A 19,760-nucleotide genomic window follows, 5' to 3' on the forward strand; every position below is an offset into this window, starting at 1 on the left:
AATGTTTAATTTAATTAAATTTTATTTTAATTTTTAAATAAATTTTATTTTTTTCTTCAATAATTTTAATTTTTTACAACAGATAATTATTCAATTTATTTTTAATTTTATTCATAATAAAAAATAAAATTTATTTATAATGAAAGTAATATGATTAAGAGTAAAATTAAAAATAAATTTATTTAAAAAAATAATGTGATTAAGAGTAAAATTAAAAAATAAATTTATTTATAAGAAATGTAATGCTATTAAGAATAATTTACTTAAATACAATTAAAAAAATAATTGAATAATTATTTACCGTAAAAAATAATATTAATAAAGGATAAAATTAAAATTTATTTTAAAATTAAAAATAAAGTTTAACTAAATTAATATTAAATAATTTTAGTATATTAGAGACAAAAGGTATAATTTATATTTTATTGTATATGTATTATGTTTCTTTTTTTTCTGTAAATTTATGTACTAGTCATTCTACAAATATTTTATGATGAGCAAAATCTTTAAGAGTAAAATAAAAAAAATTACTTAGAGTCAAAGTAATGTGTTTAAGAGTAATTTACTTATATGTGATTAAAAAATAATTGAATAATAATATACCGTAAAAAATGAATATTATTGAAAGCAGTTAAAAATAAAATTTATTTAAATTAAACATTAAAGAAATTCGATACATTAGAGATAAAAGATGTAATTTATACTTTATTATATGTGTATCATACTCATTTTTTCTCTTTTTAAAAATTTATCTACTAGTCGTTCTACAAATATTTTATGATGAGTAAAAATCTTGAATTCGTAACGCAATTCATTCCGTTAAAATTTACTTTCATTTTACTTGATTTCTTAATTCTTCTAAGAGTAATATATTATTTTTATCCCCCAATATTTTTTTCTCCTATTTAAGTTCATAATAATGTTTCAAAATTATCTCGATTTTGTCTTACCGAATATTCTGCTAATAGATCATTGAGACAGGACAACATTAAGACGATTTTAAAATATTTGGAACTTAAATAAGACAATTTAAATGTTAAGTATAACTTTAAAACTTAACCCAAATATTAGAAACAAAATCGATACTTTACTCTTAATTAAAATATTCTAATTTTTAATTAGAATTGTGTTTCCTAAAATTTTGGAATGTTACAATCATACCCTTGTACCATCAAGTTTGTCTTGTTTTTCACTATCTCACCAACTTCATCAAATTTATTTTTGAGCACTCACTTAGTTTCAATAATTATCTTTCCTTTCAATGTTGGGACTAGGTGCCAAACTTGTTTCTTCTCAAGCTATTCAAACTCTTTTGCATTTCTTTGATCTAATTTGAATTCGAGGACTTTAGAAATTTGATCTAACTTTTTTTTGTGTTCCTACGATATCCTCCAACCCGACAGGTCAAGAACTAAACCGTCGCTGATGAAAGCTCTATTTAAGGGTCTGCTGCTAGCCAATGAATTATTACATGCACAAGACGAAATTCGAACCCCTAATACTTGCTTAAGCAGACGAACGAGCTGATCATTTGACCAACCCAAGTTGGTTAATTTTGATCTGATTTTATTTCTAAGATTGGAGCACTATTTTTTTAAGTAAAATCTAATTTTGATTTTTGATGAGATCTCTCCAAAATAAGATTTTTTGAAATAGTTTTCAAATTTGAGATGCTTTGTAATTCTGAAGTTTTTTAGGCTCTCCAACTCTTTTTTCTTCAGCTTCTTCAATTTCCTCAATGACTTGAGGTAATGTTCTTTGTGCATGGGAAATTACTAGATACTTCAGAATAAGCTTTCATGAAAAAAAAAAAGTTGGACATAGAAACAACAAAAAGATGAAAAACAGAACAAAAACAAAACAAAACCTGGGTGATGATGATTGTGAAATTCTTATATCTCCAAAAGCAAAAAGAATAGAGAGAAAACAATCATAACATCCATTTTTTTATACCATTTCAAACTCAAAACTCAAAGCTCAAAGTTCAGCCTAACATAAATTTTGTATATAAATATTCAGCATGCAACTAAAAGCAGTTGATTAGGTTCTCTCCATTGCTAATATATATATATATATATATATATATATATATATATATATATATATATATATATCTCAAGACCTGGCTAATTTTTTCGTGCTTTTATCTTTTGCAAATAATATTAGATGTGCAATTAAAGGTGATTTTTTTTTGGGTAGTTTTTTTTTTTTGTTTTTTGAAATTTTTTGGCTGAGTGGTGTAATTTTCTTGTATTGGGCCAATGAAAGATGGGTCAAGCATGGAGTTTGCGCCCCTTATCTTCTTGCCATTTTCTCCTTTGGGACTTGTTGGCTGACCATATTGTCTCATGTTGCTAATTTTTTTTCCCCTCCTCTTACAATTAGTTGCACAATTAAAATGCAATAAAATGGATGTACCACAAAAAATTGGTACTACAATGAAATTAATTACTGGGAAAAAATTTTCCTCCAACTGAATTGGTGATAAGCCTTCAAGCAATCCTTATAAAATAAAAACTCCTCAAACTCAACATAAAACATTACTAACTCTAGCAACCCAACTCCTCGATCAAATCCAAGACATCCCTGTAAATCATCAAATAATGTATTGTAAAACCAAACTTAATACATTTAATTTAAAAAAAAAACGATAAATGATTCAGCACTTCTAAAAGGTCCCTATCTAGGAAAAATGAAGTTTATGCGAGTGTTGTAAATTACAATTTGAAGTGGCAAACCATGAAAAAAAATGAAGTTCCCCTTTTGACAAGAATGTTCTTTTGGGGTGTTTGTTTTGTCATCAATTCAAATTTCCAATAACAATTAATTAATGTTTAGTTCTTGTGATTGACTTTTGGGCAGATCTTCCCCTTCATAAATTAAAGAACCATTATTGGATTGGAACACTAGGATGCAAATAGCTGCATGCGCTGCAAAAGGAGTAGAATGTGGTATTTCCTTTGAGTCATGATATAAGCCTCCGAATATTGTGCTTAAAACTTCTATTTCAAAATTTTCACTCGCCATAGCATGAATTATATATAATTTACGCAATTGTTGCTTTGATTTTGAAAAGATATTACTAACAATATTAATGAATGTTGTATTTGAACCAAGTTATAGTTTGTATTATTGAATTTTGATGCTTTTCATTACACATTTTTTATATGTTAGGTCATGGTTTTAAAGCTTTGATTAGGCGTTGTATGCTTTAATGCCAGAACAGTATCTTTTGCATAATGGTTTTAAACTTTGAGGGTGGAGCATCGCAATATGGTTTTAAAACTAGAACAGTACCTTACGCATAATGGTGTCATGATAAGTGTTAGAAACAAGAGACTAGATTGAATGAAGGATTTGTATATTATTGAGTGCAATCAAGTTATCTATTCAAGTTGTCTAGAATGATACAATATAGAAGGGTATTTATAGGGGCTAAGAGAATCGTAATAATAAAGACGTAATATTCTATAATAAGTATTCAGATATACTAAATAATTCTAATTGATCCTAATTAATCCTAATTATATTCTAACATCCCCCCTCAAACTCAAGTGACAACTTGAGTTTGAAACATATTTAAAACAATGAAATAAATAGAAAAAAAAACTGCATAAATTGATAAAACGGGTGCAGACGGAATTGCCAGAAAGAAGCGCAGATGGAACTGCCGTTAGTCTGAAGGAAGCGCAGACGGAACTACCGCTATATGAAGGAAGCACAGACGGAACTGCCGCTTGTCTGAAGGAAGCGCAGACGGAACTGCCACAAAGAAACGCATACGGAACTGTCACAAGGAAACACGCAGACGGAACTGCCACGGGAAAACGCAAACGGAACTGCCACGGGAGAACGCAGACGAAACTGCCACGGGAAAACGCAGACGGAACTGCCATGGAAAAATGCAGACGGAACTGCCGAAAGAGAGCGAAAACTATATGATTTCTTCATGAGAATAGGTAAGCAGCGGATGACAATGGTGTTTGATCATTCAACTCGGAAAAAATAGAAGACAGAGAAAATAGGCTAGTCGGTGAGGTGAAAAAGTTTCAAAGGAGTGACAAAATAAAAAGATGAATGACATAGAAAAAAAAAATGCAAAAACTACGGTGATTTCACCTCAAGGAAAACAACCTATCCTCTTCAAGGAGGATACCATGGCTCTGATACCATGTTAGAAACAAGAGACTAGATTGAATGAAGGATTTGTATATTATTGAGTGCAATCAAGTTATCTATTCAAGTTGTCTAGAATGATACAATATAGAAGGGTATTTATAGGGGCTAAGAGAATCGTAATAATAAAGACGTAATATTCTATAATAAGTATTCAGATATACTAAATAATTCTAATTGATCCTAATTAATCCTAATTATATTCTAACAATAAGTATGTGTTAAATGTTGCTCATATTATTTTCATAAGATACTCTTTAAGATTTACACTACTAATAGTACTTTTACCGTTTTACATGGCACTTATTCCTCTTATCTGTTTAAATTTTTGGGAGAAGTGATAATATAATATATTTCAGAATTCAATTCTTGGTGAACTAAAAAAAATAGTATAAGGTTATTAAAAGAAGAAAAAAAACCTATGACAAAAAAAATCAAACAAAACTAAAAAAAAAAAAAACTCTTACTTAAAAAAGCGTGTTAGAAATATAATAATTTATCAGCTTAAATTTAAAAAAAAAAAAAGTAGTATCATAATAAAGATTTACATGAACTCAAATATGCAAGAACTTGAAGGAAATTAAAAATTTCTTGCTTGTCAATTGTGATTATGAAAATTCTGAGTATATGCCCTCGTACTGCTACCTTTGTAAAGTTGTGTATTTTGATAATTAAAATTTGATTCTCGTTTACAGTTTTACTTGATAATGTACTTAATAAGAACGCTAATAATAAAAATTGAAGTGAATTTTATTTTGGGTCTGTTTAACTTTTATGTAAAATTGGCTTTTTACTATGTAATTGGTTTATTAGGCATCCTAAAACTAACTTCTGCTTGCATTATATGAATTTAAAGTAGCATTTTGCTATGTTCCAACATTTCGGAGAACAACCCCTTAAGGACCTACGGTAAATATACAAAGCTAGAAATAAAACAGAACTTATTTGTTAACTGTATTTTCTGTGCTGAACAATGAGTTATTTTGAAAATGTTTTAATTCTTACAATTTTTTTAAAATCTTAAGTAATAAAATGCAGCAGTTTTTAAATTGCCGTAATTCTTTTAGCAAATGAAATAGCGACGATTAAAAATTAATTACTACAAATTTATTTTTAAAACTTGAATGGCAAATAGTGATAATTGTAAACCACCACAAATATATTTAAACGTTGTGCAGTAGTTGTTCCAGTAATTACTAAAAATCGCCCTGAATTCATTTGTTAGCGCCTTAAAATACACCAGCCTACTAAATATTGGGATCTATTTAATGGTTGAAACCGCCATAAAGCCTTTAAAAAACTGTCATTAAATCTCATTTTTTTATAGTGATATTTCCATAAAACTTTTTTACTTCTTGCTTGCCCATTTTAGAAGTATTAACAAATTAATGTTAAAAGGGTAAGATATATGATAGAGAAGATAAATTTTAAGTTTGTAAGGTAATTAATTAAGTCTCTGGCTCACCAATATCTTCCAGGGATGAGTAATGTGCTCACGTTGATATACAAAGGGTTTTCTTTCAATTTTTGGTGGTATGGACTTAGAATCCAAAAACGGCAAAGGAAATCTTATTGGCCTCAAACCTGGAAGATGGATATTTAAAAAAAAAAAAACATAAAACTTATGTTGTTGATAGTCTCTAGAAACACTTGGCATATAACGAGTAGTATAATGATTCACTTAGTTTCAACAAACACAGAAGGGATGATAACCAATTTTTGAATGCTTTGATTTATCAGTCTCTCTGGATTATGTATTGTGATTCTCCCATTTAATGGATAAAGAAAACAATTATCATAATTACAACTAGTGATATGGATCTAGAAAATTTTGATAATAGAGACAAAATATATATAACATAATAATAATTTTTATAATAAAATTATTATGTGTACATAAAAATTAGTAAAAGAGTTTATTGGAGCTAGCAATTTTTAACATTTTTTAATATTATTTAATTAGTATAAATATTAAATTATTTTTAATAAATAAATTTTAATTATTATGTGTATAAACTTTGAAAAATATATATGAATACAAACAGTATTGATTCATGTGTATAAATTTTCATAAATATATTTATAAATTATATATTTTTTGTGTGCAAAACTCTTGTAAATATGTGCAAATTATTACTGGTTAAAATAATAATATTTATTAGCTATGTTCTTGGGGGGCTAATAATATTTTTTTACTATCATTTAACTAACACAAATACTAAATTATTTTTAACAAATAAATTTTAATAATTTATGTGTGAAAATTCTGAAAAATATGGATATAAACTGTATTGATTTATGTGTGCAAACTCTGGTAAATATAAGTGTAAAATATATGCTTGTTGTATGTGCAAAATTCTTATAAACACAAGTGCAGGTTATTGCTAACCAAGTACTAATAAAAAATAATAATATTTATTGAAATTTTTTTAAATAAATAATTTAAATATTTTATTTACGGATATATGTAATTTTTATCATATTTATCAATTTGTATTTTTTTTTACATATTTCGTTTACAGTGTAAACGAATTAATATTGCTTATATCTCGTTTACATTATAAATGAGATAAGACAAGATTTTATTTGACTTTATCTCGTTTGCAAACGAGATATATATGTATATACATATTGTTCTTGCTGAAGTTGACCGGTGTATAGCTCGTGGTGCCGGTGAATACTTGTAAGCTTTCCGTCAGGATGAGTTATACTTGTAAGACATGAAATATAATTTATCATGTATTATGTATTATAATAATTCTATGAATATAGAATGTAAGACATGAAGTAGAACTTAGCATATGTTGTCTATCTTGAGATATAGAAATTGGTGCCTTTTATAGACATAAAATTGATGAATCATATTCATGTTATGACCATTTGGTCATTAAGATGGAAATGATGGTCATTAAGTCAGTAATGAATGTGTCAGTTACAACTAAAGAATGAATGATAGTTAACGCAGAGTTATAACTCATAATAAGGCACAATAAAAACCGAGTTATAAGGTGATGGATCACAGCCCCTAAGCTTAGAAAATAAAATGAGTTATAATTCGGTTAAAAGATAAGTGAATAATGATATGGTGAGCCCCCAAGCTTAGTCGGGTTATTATGTCGGCACTTATTCAAAAAATAATTGAGTGATAAGAGTCATTCAATCAAGATAGTTGTGTGGGTGATACTTTTCCGCTTAAGAACAATTTTAGCATTTGATTGTATGTGAACTGAAAAGTTCAGAAATAGATATCCATTGACGGAATTGATTGTATGATCCTAGGATATAATGATTAATTATCTTGGAAATTTTTCCGGCCCACAACAGCTTATTGATGAATTTCTCGCTCAAAGTAATTAGTTATTGAATATTTACAATTTATAGTGAAAGTCTGATATGAATAAGATGAACTGAAAAAATGAATATGTACAAAGTCGCAACATATATTGAATAATATATATTGTAAAAGTAAAAGAGTTCAAAGTAGAAAAATATACCTTGAAAGTTGATAATTATAGAGAAGAAGACAACATATATGAATGTCATACATGTCAAATGTGAATATCTGAATTTTGTTTTGTAGGACATGCTTCAATTTGATAATAAAGCAACAAGATAACAGTCATTGAATGATACATTTAGTATAATGTGTTTAGCAGTTACAATATGACGAGGGATATTTTTCGTACAATAATAGTAAATTTTGAATGTTTGCACATATTTTTGCTTAACTTTTTGTATCAAATCAATAGTAACATAAATAAAATAAATAGTGCAACAGTTATATATTGCTAGAGAATAAAGAATATATAATCAATCAAATGACAGAGTTATTAGAATTATTTTTAAACAATTCAATTTTGAATTTAAGTTCATACAAAAATACATTTAAATTTATAAATGTAGTAGGAAGAAAGAATGAAGTATTGATAATAAAATGAATAATAGAAATTGAATTAATATAGTGTTATTGGAAAATTTCATTATGAGTTTTGAAAGAATTCAATTACATTCGAGACTTGGACACATCTAATTGTATAGATGATAATAAAAATAAATAAATAAAAATAATTCATGAAAAAAAATTAGCATGATCGTATGGAAATTATAATGCCATATAAAAATTAATATGTTTGGAATTTGTTCATGTGTGATGAATGAATTCATATATAAATTGAAATTAAACATGCTTTCGTTTTGATGTTTTAGTTTATCAAACTTTAAGAATGATTTTTGAAATTTTTTTAAATAGATTTGCAAACCTTGATTTTGGAATATAGAGAACAAATTTAATGAAACTTGAATAATAATAATTATTCAGGAATATTTTGAGTATAAAGAAGTCTTGACACATGGATAAGAATAGCTAATGCAAAGAATGAATCATGATATGTTTGGATTTAAAATGACAATGATATATAGAGAGAGGTTTTATCAACACTCTCATGACAATAGATAAGAAAAATGTAAGAGATGAGGCTACTGTGTAGTAGATGATCCCAAGAGCTGAAAGCAAAATTATAAGCGACTATATAGCAGGTTTTGTACTCTTCACACTTTTGGTCAAGAAAAAAAAAGATAGAACGTGGCAAGTAATTAAAGAGCATGAAATTAAAGAAATTTTGTAAGTGACATACATTGATTTATTTAAATTTTTAGGAGTTTGAAGTGCATATTTTTAGGTTTCGAATTATTGATAGAAAGTATAACAAATTAAAGATTAGTGTCAATAGTCATTTCATTATTCTAAATGAATTGTTTGTAAAATTCTCAATGGATATTATTTGGCCTTATGAAACTGAGTTTTGAATAGAGGTTGAGAAATAAAAAAAATTAGAATACATAAATTGCTAAAATATGTGAATGTTATTTGAAAATTAATTCAAGTATTTGAATATAATTCAAATTCTTTGAATCAATTCGGTGGAGCAGGAAATTAGTTTGCCGGCCCCACGGTGGGCGCCAATTGTTCTTGTAGAGGTTGACCGGTGTATATTTTGTCCATCAGTGAATACTTGTAAGCTCTCCGTCAAGATGAGTCATACGTCGGCAAGGAGAGAATAAGGGGGTGGGTACCTGCAAAAGATACTCCGACGCTCAAGTCAGTAAGTGTTTAAGAGGTATAAGAATAATTCTATGAATATAGAATGTTAGACGACATGAAATAAAACTTATCATGTGTTAGGTATTATAATAATTATATGAATATAGAATGTAAGACATGAAGTAGAACTTAGCATATGTTGTCTGTCTTGAGATATAGAAATTGGTACTTTTTATAGGCATAAAATTGATGAATGATATTCATGTTATGACCGTTTGGTCATTAAGATGGAAATGATGGTCATTAAGTCGGTAATAAAGGTGTCAGTTACAAGCAAAGAATGAATGATAGTTAACGCAGAGTTATAACTCATAATGCACAATAAAGACCGAGTTATAAGGTGACGGATCACATATATATCTCGTTTGTAGTGTAAACGAGATAGAAGCAATATTAATTCGTTTATATTGTAAACGAAATATATAAAAAAATAAAAATTAATAAATATACTACAAATTGTCTATATATATTTTATTTAAAAAAAATCCTACTTATTGATCATGAGCATTGCTCATTAAGTAAATATGGGTTGCCAATAAAAGTAAACTTATGTAATGTATATGTGTGTAGGTATAATTGTGAGTATGCGTGTATATTCTACCTAAATATATACATGTATTTATGTATGTAAAATCAAAAGGAGGAATACCTTCGGGTATTTTATGAGGCAAGACATTAGTACATATGAGTAAAGAAAAAAAAAGAGAAAATGAAAAAATTGACATCGAATTTGTCATAAAATCAACTCCTTGACAAAGCAAATAGAGGAGAAGGAGACATCTAACGATGAATATGGTTAATTCATTGATGCAATATTATTTATATATAAATTGCGAATGCAAAATGGTAACAGACATAAGCTACAAACAAAAGTTATAGTAGTTAATCGAGGTGAGTTTTAGCATTAGCCTCACCTGGACCAGGCTCATTGTTAACCCATGATTTCTGACACCAGTTAAAGGTGATGTGGCAGGTCTTTTAAAAATGCAAGTTTGAGCACCTAAAAAATATTATTTGTTACAGAGGTATCTTGAAATGTTCAAATTAAAAAAGAACCCTACCACGTCACCCCTTCCCCCAACACCCCCCTGAATCCCTCATTTGTGAACGTCACTCACAATCCAAAGTGTAACACCCTAGGTAAAAATCGTATCCTTGAAGGCTTTTAGATAGGGTGTTACCCTTGATAGAAAATCAATAAACTCAATTGTTATGCAAGGAAGGAGGGAAATACACATTAAAACTTGGGTAGCAAATCGAATAGCACTGAAAAGACGGAATTGAATACACTCAAAGAAGTTCGAGCAAAATGAATAAAAACAAAATTCCCATGAGTATGGTTCTAAAAGAAGAAAGTGCTTAAAAGTAATTATGACGAAAGAAAAAGAAACCAATGCATCCTAACTAATTTCATCGAAGAAACTCTCGTCCTTGTGTCATATCCTATCCTTGGTTGGGACCCTTCAGTCTTTCATGAATTGAGGTACTAGCAGTCCTCTTCCTGGCTAGGGCTGTCGGACTCCTCTTCCTCTGCCTCGGAATCTGATTCGAGATATACTACCTCGGGTGACCGTTTCTTGAATGCTGAAGTGTTCATATCTAGGAAGGTTACGACAGACAGTTGTGTGTCTTTTTCTACGAAATCTTGACCTAAGTAGATAGTTTGGAGTACGGTAGTAGTGGTCGTAACTACCCACGCGTGCTTCGAGGGGTCATACTCAGAAGTTATCCTCGGGGGGCGCTGCGTCGTCTCCATCCGCTGTGCCATGTTCCTCTGGAGATAGTATGGAAAAAAGAAGGGATGAGAACTTAAAAAGTCTCAGCAAGAGTGCTATGTAACATCTCCATATCTATCCCCAGTCCATATGCGGGATTTAAAAATCATATGGCATGGCATGTATTATGAATCTTTCTTGTAAAACGTAAAACATGATAGGCATAAAAGAAAAGCATGTAATATTGACATAGACAAGTCAAATGGAAAGGATAATAACTCATGAAACATCAACATAATCATAACTTAAGAAAATAACCTTAAAATATAATTATAATCAAACTTTCCTTTATACTTCTCCTATCTTAACTTGTAGCTTTTATGGAAGGTATTGAGCTCAAACCGGTATAAAAATGGGAGTCCCCTTCCTTTACCGAAGGTTCTTATCCCGAACGTTTTGGCGATCACCTTCCCTTACTGAAGGATCATCTCGATCGATCACCCTCCCTTATCGAGGGATCATCTCGATATCTTGTCTTTGGGGTCACCTTCCCTTACCGAAGGATCATTTCCTCAGTTTAATTTACAATTAGGGTTTTTTAGGCATACACAAGAAGAAAATCATATAAGAAAAAATCATGGAAGAAAATGGACAAGCTTGATGATAAAAGGGGCATGTGAAATAATGAGACCTTAGTTATAAGGCACAGTATATGCATGAACTCTCTAATTAAAAAGATCTCAGTAACATAATGGCATAAATTGAAAGGTCATATTAAAGTACAGAAAATAGAGCATATTAAATAATTGAATAAAACATTATAAGAAGGTATGTACTCTCGACCCTAAGGGAATATAAATAATATAATGGTATACAAGATCATATAAATGCACATAATAAAAATAGGATATATTAAATAATTGAATAAAACATTATAAGAAGGTATGTACTCTCGAACCTAAGGGAACATAAATAATATAATGGTATAAAAGATCATATAAATGCACATATTAAAAATAGGGCATATTAAATAATTGAATAAAATATTATAAGAAAGTATGTACTTTCGACCCTAAGAGAATATAATGGTATAAAAGATCATATAAATGCACATAATAAAAATTAGGGCATATTAAATAATTGAATAAAACATTATAAGAAGGTATGTACTCTCGACCCTAAAGGAATATAATATAATGGTATAAAAGATCATATAAATGCACGTAATAAAATAAGATATATTAAATAATTGAATAAAACATTATAAGAAGGCATGTACTAATGACTCAAGAGGATATGAATGACATAATGGACAAGCATGATCAATGTGGATAAAGGATGAGTAAAAGGTAATTAATGTCATAAGACACTGAAACATGATAACATGCATGGATGGAAGAAAATAAAAATAGAGCATAATACATGCCAAATAAAAAAAAAGCATAATTCCCTACTCTTTTTTCTAATGCCTCTTTATTGCCTATGAGCTTGCTTCTTGTGTTTGCACACAGAATATTTTCGTAGAGAAAGAAGGGGGAGGATTAGTGTTTGAGAGGGGTGATCTTCTACCTACTGGTGTACCCCTATTTATATACTTTCAGTGGCAGGGTGGTTGGGATAATTTTAAATTCAAAAAAAGGGCGGTTATTAGATTCCTATCCACAATTCAAAATTCTAAACCCATCTCCTAACTGATTTTCAAATTTCGAATTGAATTTTGTTTCTAGAAGGGATAAAGGGCGGTTGTTACACAAAGCAAAGTTTGAACAATCTCCAAACCAAAACCTAGCTTCTTCAACTGTTCTGCCGCAATCCGTCCTTCCCCCGTCCCGGACCCAGGCCCTGGGTTCTAGGTCGGCAGATCATCCCCATCCTCTCTGGCTTATATGTTCGAGGTTTGGAGCAGGTCGTCATTGTCTCATCGGTTGCCGTAATCTCGACGGTCGCCGTCCGATTTTTTGTCGAAGGTTAGTGACATTGCTTTGACTTCTTCGGTTATTCCTTTTATGCTTTGTGTAGTGAAATTGTGAGTTGAAATTAAGTAATTGATTTTGCATTGTCGAAATTATTGCTAGCTATGGATTCGTGACTCTGCTGCTGATGTTTTTAATTTTTGAGTATGCTAGTTTTGAATTTTTTTATAGATTTATTGTTTTCTGGATTAAGGTGATTAATTGTTCTTGTTTATTAATTTTTGTTGCTGGTTGTTCTGGAGGACGCATGGAAGATAATAAGGTAAATGGGTAGAATATTATAATGTAAAGCAAATGTGTACTTTGTTGATAAACTAAAATATTTTTGAGCTTGAGTTAGGGTCGATGTTCTCCTGGGATTTATTTTGGTTGAACGCTTTATTTCCTGAAAAAATTGTATCGGATCATGCGAAAGATATATATATATATATATATGGACCGGATAAATTAAATTTTACTTTAGATTGCTATATATTGATGCCATGCTTTATTAAAATCTTATAACATAAAATTTTACTTACACTTTGTATTAATGTAAGGCTGCTGCATTTTTCTTTCTGTCTACCATGTCTCAATATTCCTCTTGACACCAAATTCTGGTTGAACAGGTTTTTCAATACATGCTAGTGAACCCTTGTTAACCAAAAATTCATGTCAATTTTTTTATTGAAGTATTTATTTTCAGAACTTCATTGTAAGGTAGTTACTTGTTTATGGTGGGTGTATTTTAGGTTCATAAAAGAATTCTTTAGTCCTTGCTTAGCTTCATATAAGATGCATTATGTGTTGTTAAGTTGCACAAGCATAAAATTTCTCCTTGAATATAGTACATGCAGTCTAATTCTGATTTCATGAATGAATCAACATTTAGGTAAGACATACTCTTATATCTTTTGTCATGTCCTTCCTGCTGGTGGTGAGGAACTTAAAGGTGCTGAGGTTGATAGGATAATCAATTTGAAGAATCCCATAGGAATTGATGATCCAAATGTAGCAACTATGCATATGGAGGCTTTCTTGTGTTAAATGTGGACATACATGTGGAAAGATTATTCTTTTTCTATTATTTTGGAGTGATTTTATATTTACAGCATGTCTTCAATTTTTTTAAATGCAAAATTTTTTTCATATGTTGTATGCTAGAATGGAAGAGGAAGATGTAGCCTCGTTAGTTCATGGTGCAGTGGCTATGGCCATGAAGATTTGTTTGTCGGGAACGAAGAAGAACTGGTTTCTGATGACCCAGATGTTTGTGTAGGCGATGAACCTTCATCGGAAGCAGGTGAGGGTGCAAATATGGACGGGTATTGTGGCTATAATGTTGGTGATGATTTTTACGAAAACTGGGAAGACAAAGGCATTGATGGGATTGCTGACTTTAGCCGAATTAACTTTAAAGAAATAACTTTTGATGAGATGAGATTGTTACATTTTCCCAATCGACATGTAGCTTTTTCTTTCTACAATTTATATGCAAAAATGAATGGGTTTGCCGCAAGGAAGACCAGGCTAAGGCGAAATGCCAAGAAATAGGCGATACAACAGTAGTTTGTTTGCTTTAGGCAGGGGTTCAGAGAATTTGCTGCTGATAAGGAGGCATACGAACGTAAGCGGGAGCCTAAGCCTGAGACTAGATGTGGCTGTTTGGCACAAATGTGTGTTCATCTACATTTGGAGAGTGGTAGATGAATTATTTCATACTTTGATAATGTTCACAACCACGAGATGCTCGACGAAACACTTACATTTATACTCCCTGGTCATAGGAAGATGAATGCTACCGCAATTGAACAAATGAACATGATGCTGAGAGTTAGGATTAAAACACCACAGATATATTAATCATTTGTGCATACTGCAGGGGGTTTCCAAAATGTACCATTTTTTAAGAGAGACATGTATAACCAGATTGATGAACAGAAAAAGCTAATAGGGGGCGATGCAGTGTCTTGTCTTTGATGGTTGGAATCATATGCAGAGGAGAATCCTGGAAAGTTTGTGCGTTACTTAGCAGACAAAGAGGGTCATTTGGTGCACCTTTTTTGGTCTGATAACTGTAGTCAATTAGATTACCATGTGTTCGGAGATGTTGTAGCATTTGATGCAACTTATCGAAAGAATAAGTACATGTGCCCACTGGTTGTGTTTTCTAGCGTAAATCACCATAACCAAACCATTGTTTTCGCTGCTACCCATGTTGCAAATGAGAGTGAGGAGACATATTCGTGGCTACTTAAAAGATTTTTGGAAGCTATGAAGGGGAAAGCTCCTGAGTGTGTTATCACAGATGGGAACGGAGCAATGAGAAAGGCGATTGAAAAAGTGTTTCCTATGGCTTATCATCGTCTCTGTGCATGGCATCTCCTTCAGAATGTAACATCGAATTTGGCAAATTCAGCATTCACTTCTGAGTTTAAGAAATGAATGCTTTTTTATTATGAGGTTTCAAAGTTTGAAGCCGGGTGGGAGAAATTGGTCACTGAGCTTCAGCTTCAGATAATCACTGGGTCTGTGACCTTTATGACCGGAGGAAAATGTGGACAACGGCTCACATTCGTAGCCACTGTTTCGGTGGATTTCGGACGACATCAAGATGCGAGGGTTTGCATTCGATGCTTGGTAAGTTTGTCCACTCCCGCCATAATTTGAGGGACTCTGTTGAATAATTTTTTCGCTGTGTATCGGAGATGAGATCTCGGGAAACACAATCTGATATGCATAGTGTGGTTGGACACTTGGGGTTGCAAAGTTCGTTACATGATTTGGAAAGGTCTGCTGCAAAGTTACTAACGAGGGAGATATTTCTCTTGTTTCAGCCCATGCTATCCTGTGCATGTACATTAAAGGTCCGGTCTTGTACATTGACTCCGACATCGGACATATACACCATTTCACGGTCGGACAATTTACACAACTATTGGCGTGTTTCGCACTATCCCGAGGATTCGATATTTAAGTGTTCTTGTTTAAGGATGGAATCCCTTGGAATACCATGCGATCACATTGTGGCCCTTCTTGTACATCTTGATTTCATGGAAATCCCAACGAGTCTTGTTTAGGAAAGGTGGTCTAAGAACGCTCGGTCGAAGGTGAGGCAATATGTTGAGAAGGGACTGTTTTGTTGGGACTCTATGGTAAGTTGTCGCAATTGGATGTTGAACGACCTATGTAGGGAGATGTGTGTGCTTACTTCAGTGAGAGAAGATCAATTTGTAACAGTGACTGAGAAGGTACGCAGTGAGATCAATCGATTAAAGCACAATACCAAAGCCGGGCCTTCGTCACCCGCGGTTGTTAGCCAATCGTGCACACTCGAGCGGTGAGTTCAAGACCCACTTGTTGTGCGTCGCAAGAAGAGGCTAAAGAAGGACTCAGTTAATCGTACCTTGGTTAGGGGCGTGAGACGGTGCAGCGTTTGTCGTCGGGTTGGGCATAATCAAACTTCTTACCAGTCAAATCGTCGGCAGGGCCAGCGGCAGCAGCCTAGCCACGAGGAAGACGTCGATGAAGATAACTACTACACTCCTAACTTTGGGGAGGAAGTTGATGATGTTTGTTCTTTAGTATTTTTTTAAATTCATTTGTTTTAGTTTGTCTCTATGATGATATTAAGTTAAATACATATTATCTGATGCAGGAGTATGCTCATTACCATTCTCAACCTGTGGGGCAAGAGGAACACTTTTCTCCGGATGAAGAGGAGTTCCAAGTGTCATTGACGGATCCTTATTATAGTTGGCATGAGTAGAACAAATATAATTGTGGTTTAATTATTTTGATTTATTGTTAGGGAATTCCTTTATTATATAGGTTAACCATGTGTGAAGGTACCTTGCTGATGTAGTTTGGGTCTATGTTGTTATTATTGTGACCTTGACATGAGGATCTACTTAACTTAAATTTGGTGCATGATTGGCTTTGTTGTGGCACACTTGGTTTGTTTTTTATCTGAGTGTAAATGATGTGAAATGCTTTGTAGTATTCTTGCTATGTTGAGATGTTTGCGGCAGGAAAACTAATTCTAATTATTATTAATGTGACCCGAATTTCCTATTTTCTAACCAATTTGGAGGATTACTAATTCTAATTATTATTATTGTGACGTGAGTAAAAGGCTTACCACTGCACATACCCCTCAATAATGTATGGGCTAATACACTTGTACATTTTTTATTATTAATAACAACAACCAATAAGCCTTGTAAATAGTTGCATTAAAGAAAGTTTTAGTAAAAAATTATTTTTATAGGTTTCTCTCCATGTCATGACCACAAAAATTGTTATCTTTCTTGTCATACTATTGCATTTTACTTCTCTTTTACTTGTCTAGCTTATAATAATTTAGCCTTCAGGTACTCTTTTGTACTCTAATTTGGAGGCCTAGTAATTCTAAGGGTTAAGTACTGAAATCGTCCCTAAGGTCTGGGGAGAAAATCAAAATCGTCCCCGATCTTTTTCTGTTATTAAAATCATCCCAAACGTTACAAAACGTTATAAAATCATCCTTTTTTATCTCAAATTTATTTTTTTACCAAATTACCCTTAACTATTAAAAAAAAAATAAAAAATATATTAAAAATAAAAACAAAACCCAACCCCAACCCCACCCCACCGCACCCCATCCCCAGCCATCCCCATCCCCTTAACAAAAAAATGAAACCCCATCCCCATCCCTTTAACAACAAAAATTAAGCTTCATCCCACCATGATCATCACTTCACATTAACCCTCCCTTCCTCATTAACATTCTCATTAACACTGGAAGTAGCGGGAGCAGCAGTGGTTACAGCAGCGCTGGGTGTTGCTCTGAAAACATAACAGAAGAAAATGACGATGAAGAAGAGGAAGGAGGAGGGGAAGAAGAAGGCGATGATGGTTGCTTGGATGATTCGGAGGCTGTGGTAGATGCTCTAGCCGCCAATGACAAGCGCCAGAACCCTTGTTCTGATTCACCTCCTTCACACGGTGATGAATCTGTTGTGCAAATGGCTTCATCGAACTGTGAAGATCCAAACAGGGGGCCGAATTCAGGGTCTCAGAATTTGAAACCTGAGAGTGCTAATTTGGTTCCTTGGACTGGTAATTGCCGAGCTTGGAGGGCTGATGATGCATTTCGACCCCAGAGTTTGTCCAATTTGTCCAAGCAGCACAGCTTGCCAATCTCCGACCGACGTTGCGGTGGTGGTGTCCTTTGGAGTCGCTCTGCTATGCCATCATCATGTCCTATATGCTGTGAGGATCTCGATTTGACAGACACGAGTTTCTTGCCTTGCTTGTGTGGCTTTCGGCTTTGCCTCTTTTGCCATAAGAGGATTCTTGAAGAAGATGCTCGCTGCCCTGGATGCAGGAAGCCTTATGAGTGCGAAGCTATTGTTGAGAGAGCCTAGTGTGCTTGGAGGCAGTCTCACCCTTCGGTTGGCTCGATCTTGTAGCATGGTCGAAAGGTCTTGAGGGAGCTCTATCTGTTTTCGGATGGTCAAGAGTGGAGTAGCCGGTGGCAGAGGAGTAGAGAAGAGAGAGTGCGAGGGGAGGGCGGAGGAGGGTGGCGGTGTTGAAGTTGAAGAAGAAGAGGAAGAAGCTGGATTTTCTCACTGGGAAGAGACATTGGGGGTGGGGGTGGGGGTGGGGGTGGGGGTAGAGGGAGGAGGTTTTTGTTTTTGTTTTTGTTTTTATTTTTAATATATTTTTTATTTTTATTAACAGTTAAGGGTAATTTGGTAAAAAAATAAAATCGAGATAAAAAAAGGACGATTTTATAACGTTTTGTAACGTTGGGGATGATTTTAATAACAAAAAAGATCGGGGACGATTTTGATTTTCACCCGAAACCTTAGGGACGATTTCAGTACTTAACCCTAATTCTAATTAGTAATAATAAGTTTGAACACATAATTACTGGTATCAAGCCACAATAAGGTCGTAAAGAAAAGCTAAATAAGTAATGTTATCAAAACAAAACATAGTAATAATAAGTAGTCCTTGGCCACATGTTACTAGTCCAAAAGGTGGCCCGATTGAAACATAGGAAATGCATACTCCTAATACAACAAGTTTGAAAAATGCCATTTGTTGCTCCGCAATCTGCCAGATCTACTTCAATTTCGGCATCCAATGCCTCGCCTCATTGAATGGAGCCATCAGTAATGCAAGTGTCGTGTGCACTCTGACCATGTATTCATCCATCTGCAACATAAACTCAAAATATTTTTGGAGAATACTGAAGCATAAGATGGGGTTCCCCTTCGTAAACAAAGATTAATGTTCGTAATGGTTATTGACCTACTTTGTGATGAAGATTGTGTTGAAACGTATTACCTATAGCCATCCAGTTTAGAACTAAAACAGTTGATGTGTCACTGTCACGGTGAACTTGTTAATTACTCAAGTTGCCTTGCCAAAAAGTCCACAAGGCATGTTCGAAAAATAAAACAGAAAGACTATAATTTTTTTCCAAAAACATTACTCCTGACCTGATGTTTTAGACAAAAGCTAGATATTATTCAGCAAGTTTAGTTACTGCTCTATTACCGTTGTTGGCAAGAAGGAACTCTCTCCACTGGTGAGATTCTGAAGTTCATAAGGTCGCCGGTTATCCTAGAAAACTCAATTGGGTATGATGGGTTTCCAATCATGCGAGACACCGTATCTCCCTACACAAAAATGGGATTCGAGGATAATAAACAATACCAATCAGATTGTGCCGAGCCAACGAGACAATTTAGGGGAAAGCCATTTTGCCAAATTGCGGACGAAAAGATATATCTCTTCCTCACCGGTGCATGAGTCCAAAAGATA

The 19,760-nt window shown here is 32.7% G+C and overlaps 1 pseudogene; it reads left to right on the forward strand.

Annotated features, from left to right (window-relative positions):
* The first annotated feature begins 16,141 nt into the window (after window positions 1-16,141).
* Window positions 16,142-18,416, forward strand: LOC112778003 (uncharacterized; annotated as a pseudogene).
* Window positions 18,417-19,760: the final 1,344 nt, after the last annotated feature.

This window comes from Arachis hypogaea, chromosome 19, assembly GCF_003086295.3.
Source record: "Arachis hypogaea cultivar Tifrunner chromosome 19, arahy.Tifrunner.gnm2.J5K5, whole genome shotgun sequence".
Taxonomy (NCBI): Eukaryota; Viridiplantae; Streptophyta; class Magnoliopsida; order Fabales; family Fabaceae; genus Arachis; species Arachis hypogaea.